Here is a 6,352-nt window from a genome sequence, read left to right as displayed (position 1 = left end):
TTTTGTTTGTTTTTTTGGGGGCCACACTTAGTGATGTGTTGGTGTACCTATCTTAGACCCTGGATTTGGTGTAGATACCTAAGACCCACCCATTTCTGGGAGGGGTCTTGGGAACCGGATATTAGGTGTGACCTTACCTGCAAGACCCGGCCCATTCCTGGGAGGGGTCTTGGAAAAGTTAGATAAGCCTTGGACCAAGGGGATTCAGGCCTTTTTGGCCCTGCTGAGCTCTCTGGCTTTAGGGTTTCTGCCTCTTTTGGTTTTGGACCAGGATGGAGGCCAAGGGGAAGATGGCTGAAAGGGTTTAGACGCAGGGTAGCCTAGAATGGCTGAATGCTTGAAAGGTTATGAGATAGGCCACACACCTGTGGTGGTCAGGACATGAATAAAGATGATGCTTCCTAATGCCTGCATGTGAGTGAGTGATTTCGCCTTTCACCTGGGCCTGGGACCGGCTGGCTGGATGGGGGATGAAGCCACGTGGCTGGGGCCTAAGCATAAAGGCCTCCATCCATCGCCATCCAGCTCAATCGTTAATTATTTGATTCAACAGTGATGTTCAGGGGTTACTCCAGCTATACACTCAGAAATCAGTCCTGGCTTGGGGGAACATATGGGATGCTGGGGATTGAACTGAGGTCATGTCAGCCACATGAAAGGCAAAAGTCTATTGCTCTGGCCCCAGAGTCCTACTCTTAATCAAAGAATCACCTATAAAAGACTTATATCCAATCACCTGTACATTGGAAATTTGGGGAGGCATTAATAATCATTCAGAATAACTGCTAAGTCTTCTTTCATTTAGTAACTGGGAAGAAACAGGCATTCAAAAAGTTATTAGCATGCATTTGACCAGACATTAACCAGACCAGGAATTCTCACTCAGAAATCACTTCTTTCTTCCATTTACCATAGAATCACCTATTCCTCCATTCTACCCTATTTATTCTATGGGATTATCTCAGGAAATATTCATATTTACAATTGCACAACTAAAAATCATCAGAGGCAGTATTCAAATTTAAGGAGTCTATTATGAAGTCTAGCTATAAAAAATTATTCCCAGTATGTAAATAGACACAAGATGAGATGGTAAGCTGTAGAACCACAGCTAAACATTGGAAGATGGTAGCCTAGAGGAAGAAATCTTTGAGTTGAGTCCTAAGGATGGTGAGAATTAATCCAGGTGAAAATAGATGAACAGTCTCCAGACAAAGGAGAAATAATATGCAAAGAACAGGCCTCAAGGGAGTAACTATGCTAAGGGTCTAGGAAATATTTTGTGGTATGTACCAGAAAACAGAAAGCATAAACATGTAAATGATTCATTTCATAACCTGTTTCCTTTTTTAGCCAAACTGGTCCACAGATCTACCAATTCTCCACTGGAGGATCACACAGTGTTAGGTTAAATCTGTGACAGCCAGATATATTTTCAACCCTTTGATTTATCCCTCTTACCCCTAAATATCTGTGCTATTTTCTATAAAGCAGCATAATACAGGCGAATAGCTAAGTGCTCATGTTCTGAATAGTAAGAAAGCTTTGGTTTAAACCTCAGTCCCTAGCTGCCAGACAAGTAGTTTAACAGTCTAAGCACATGCAAAGGATGCTTTGTATTCAAGACACCTGGGTTTGATCTCTGACACCCCATGATCTCACAAGATTCACCAGGAGCAATGCCAAAGCACAGGACTAGGAATACCCACCAGGGTACTAACCGTAGCATATTACCCCCATCAAAAAAAAAAAAAACTCCACTAATAACATAAACAAAAATCTCTGTCCAAATATTAAGTGTGTCAATTAGGTTTCATTTTATTTTCTATAAAATGGCTACAATGATATTCATGCTTCATAGTTATGAGGAAAATTAAGTAACTTAATACATCTCAGCTTAGCTAGATACATATACATTTTAGACCCACACTCAGCAGTGATCAGGATTTATGCCTGACTCTACTCAGGAATCACTTTAAGAGGGGCCAGAGAGATTATACAGGGTTCAGGGAATCAAACTTGCTAGTCAAATCCCCTATGCACCATTCCCAAGATACATGTTCTTGACCATCACCATCCTCATCACTATCACCACCCAATACACTCATTTGTTTAGCAGAGCCATTTTGTTTCGGAGATAGATGTGATGAGGGATGAAGGATGAAGGATGGAGGATGGCATTCTAGGAGAATTCTGAGGTTCAGAGTGTTTCCTGCCAAAAATAAAAAAAAAAAAGAAATGAACCCAAGGCTAGTGAGGGCAGGGATTTATTTCCAACATGTCACTTGAAGTAATGCAAAATGTACCCACATGTCCCTTTCTGATGACAGCAAGCAAGGCCACTGCTGAAAGACAAGGACTTTTGTTAACAAGGAGCACAAAGGCACTGGACATATTAACATTTGACTTTGTAGAAGGAGAGACAAATACACAAAATGGGGCTCAGTGGAAAATACTGCTTTTGATAACTTTTACCAGTTATGATCACAAGTTCATAGAGAGCTGCACTCCAGGGGCATCTGCCCCCCAGGTTCCTGAGTCCTGTAGGAAGGACCCCAACAGTAGTGATATCAACATTTTATCACTGCTATTTTGGACAATTGGATCCTAATTCACATTTCTAGGATGTTTTTATTTCAATAGGCATTAAATATATTAATTTATTTGAAACTCACTAAAGCCTTGTGGGTGAGTGAGCACAAGTAAGTCTTAGTTTCTTATTTTGATTTGTAAACTGAAAACAAGTGAAGTGACCAGTTTTGTGGCAAAACTAGATTTGTAATCCAATTTTCCATCCTCTGGCTTAAGATCTTTTAACTATAAATTTACACAATCCCAACTTTTTCCTAATTATTCCCTAAGTACAAATAAGTACCAGGTTCTTCAGAGTTCAGTTTGAGGCAATCTCACAAAGATTCTGTTAAAGCCAGCCGGCAGCTGTAGTCTGAGTGTCTCATCAGGGGATGCTGTGTGGAGAATGCATCCTTCATTTCAGCCATGGATCCAGACTTGGGAAATTGATGCATTGATAGAAGTTCAAAGACTGCTTTGAAGACAATCATAAGGTTTCCAAGTTTATGTTGTATAGGGAGAACATGAAAAACGGTGTGGCTTTCTTTAGGTCTGAGGGCCATATCCTGTAGTGCTCAGGGCTTCCTCATGGTTCTGTGCTCAGGGATCAGTCCTGGTGGGGGTTAGGGAATACATAGGGTGCCAGGGATCAAACTTGGATCAGTTGCATGAAAGACAAGAGCCCTATCCTGTGTACTATCCCTCTGTACAGAGGGAGATAGAATACATTTTAAAATATTTTAAATAAATAAAAATCTATTTAAATATTATTTAAAATTTACCAGATAAGGATTGGAGAGAAAGTGCAGCATGTAAGGCATGTACTTTGCATGAAACTGACCTGGATTCAAAGTCCATAATCCCATATGGTCCCCTAAATACCACCAGGAGTAATACCTGAGTCATTGCCAGGTATGTCCTCATCCTAAAAAAAAAAAGTAAAGAATAAAACTTACCACCTAATATCACAAAGAAAGAATTCAAGCATTTCTACCCATAAACCTCTAAAAGGAGGAAAAACCTTAAATTAAGTTTCACTCCTCATCCCTTTTGGAGAGTCAATTCCTTTACCATGTGCAGATTTAGAGACATTATTAGGAAAGGACTGAACTACTTTATATGTTTGTATAGATTTTCTGAGCTCCTAAATAGAAAAAAATAAATAAAATTTTAAAAACAAAAGAAAAATTAGAATGTTTAAGGGACCCATGGATGGCTTGGTGATTAAAGTGTTTGCCTTCCAAGTGTGATGCCTGAAGTTCAATCTTAATGACATCTACAGGGATTGAGTCCAGGTGATGTGCAGTCTCTGAGAAAAGAAAGAAGTGTCTGGTTTCTTTTTAACTACGGTTCTGAAGTAGTTTTTCATACAACATTAGGTAACCAATATATCTATCATGTAATTATAAAAGATTATTCATATTCTCAGAAGGAATTCATAAACATAAAACCTGCATAAATGGACACATAATATCTCAGAACTAGACTTTCAAAATCTTTGACAGTTTGCTGCTGTTTATGTTACCATTATAAACAACTTAAGATGTGTAATCAATGAGGTGTATTAATGCACATCTTATGGCTTATGTGGATATTTGTGAGCTCCCACATTACATCTACAATTTAGAGATGCTGTTTTGAAAGTAAGAGATCATTAGTAGTCTCTGATTCACTTGAAAAATACAGAGTTAACTCCAGTAACTTACAACAAAAGGAAGTGTGCATCAGACTTATGATTTCTTAAAATTGGAAGCAAAAATAGGCTAATTAAATAAACAACCTGAGGTAACTTAAGAAAGAATCCAATCTAAATACGTTTCACTCTTTCCATCTTTCTCTGCCTTTTTCAATGCACAAGAAATACGATAACATATTAATAACATTTTCACTAATGCTGAAATGTAGTGGAAATATAAACAGTGTAGTGGCTTGCAGCCTCGAACAGTGGGAAATCATTTTTATAAATTTTGACTCCAAATACAAATATTGTGGTTCTTTGATATACACAGGGTAGGAGTTTCAGGACTTTCCAAAGATACCAAACCCTCAGATACTCAAGTTCCATATAAACATCCCTTTGTAACACAGTCTATGCATTTGACAACCAGATTGGCTGCATCTGTGAGAGCAGAACCTATGGATAGAAAAAATGTAAGTGTAGGGGCCAGAGCTGTGGCACAAGGGGTAAGGCATCTGCCTTGTGTGCGCTAGCCTAGGATGACTGCGGTTCGATCCCCCGGTGTCCCATCTGGTCCCCCAAGTCAGGAGCGATTTCTGAGCACATAGCCAGGAGGAGACTCTAAGCATCACCAGGTATGGTCCAAAACCAAAGAAAAAAAGATTAAAAACAAAAAGAAAAATATAAGTGTATAAGAATGACCAGTATAATCTAAGCCAATGTTGTATACTAATAAAATGTATATCAAAAAGGCAAGAAAACACCTGTTTCCTTTCCCACTATCCCACGGTGGCAGCTTGAGTCATGTTTATTTATATATTTATTACTTCTTTGTGAGATTGGACCACACCCAGCAGTGCTCTGGACTTGCTCTTTATTCTGTTCTCATGGATCACTCCTGACAGTGCTCTGGGGATTCTATGCTCTGCCAGGACCCGAACCTAAGTGAATCTCATGCAATGCAAAAGCCCTACCTGCTATACAGTATCTCTGATACTTAAAACACCATTTTAATCTATTCCCGCATGTTTCTCCACTCATTCTTTTGACTTTAAACACATACAAATGTGCCTATCTACCTCTGTAACTAGTAACCTACTTTTATATATATTTATAAATTTACATATATACAATTTTCATATATATAGGATTTTGTAATATTACCATGGTTCTGCAATTTTCTGCTTTTCTCTTAAAATAATTTTTAGCAATATTTCCACAGAGTATCTCTTTTTAAGTGGATGGAAAGTTTTCCCTGGACATGCCAAGAATTGTTTAACCACTTTCCTTCTAATGGACATTTAGGTTGCTTCCACTTTTCAATTTTTACTTCCAATTTTCAATGTTAAAATTAGATTTCCAGTTAATATCCTAGAATTAACATGTTTGTAACCAAGAATGAATCTTTATATAGAATGTTTTCAGAGAAGTAGAACTCATGGGCCAATGATACATTTTAAATTTTGATAACTAATATCAGGCTTCCATTTAAAAAGTCTTAACCAATTCATCCCCCATCAACAATGTAGCAAAGTGCCTATCTCTATTCATTCCTAGACCAGGATGATCAATCTTTCATATTTATTAGATTAAATAGTAAAAATTAACTTTGATTTTAACTTATTAAGTATTTTGAGATGAGAATTTCCCATGTATTTCTGCTATTTTATAAGTTCTAATGTTCTTCTTGGCTTTCTCAGTATTAAGCAAACCTCTTTTATATATTCAGGATGTTTATATTTATAAAAATGTTCACAATCATTTACATTAATAATTAAATCAACTTCAAATTTATCTGTCATATAATTTGTAAAGCAAAGGTATAAAATAGCTTAAGTTTCACACAGACTTTGACTTACCATAAAGCAAAGATAATACAATGAAGTTCCATATAACCACATACAGTTTCCATTGATAATTTGTAATATTAATATATTTCTTTTCATTAAACTGGTATATTATTATTAATTGAAGTCCATACTTCAGATTTTCTTTCTTACTAATGAACTTTTTTTTTTCAGAGTACATCATCACTTTGTCTGTTTCTTTTTTTTTTTTCACACAATAATATTTTTTTTATTTAAACACCTTGATTACATACAT

This window comes from Suncus etruscus, chromosome 10 (assembly GCF_024139225.1).
Source record: "Suncus etruscus isolate mSunEtr1 chromosome 10, mSunEtr1.pri.cur, whole genome shotgun sequence".
Taxonomy (NCBI): domain Eukaryota; kingdom Metazoa; phylum Chordata; class Mammalia; order Eulipotyphla; family Soricidae; genus Suncus; species Suncus etruscus.
This window is presented reverse-complemented; position numbering follows the sequence as displayed.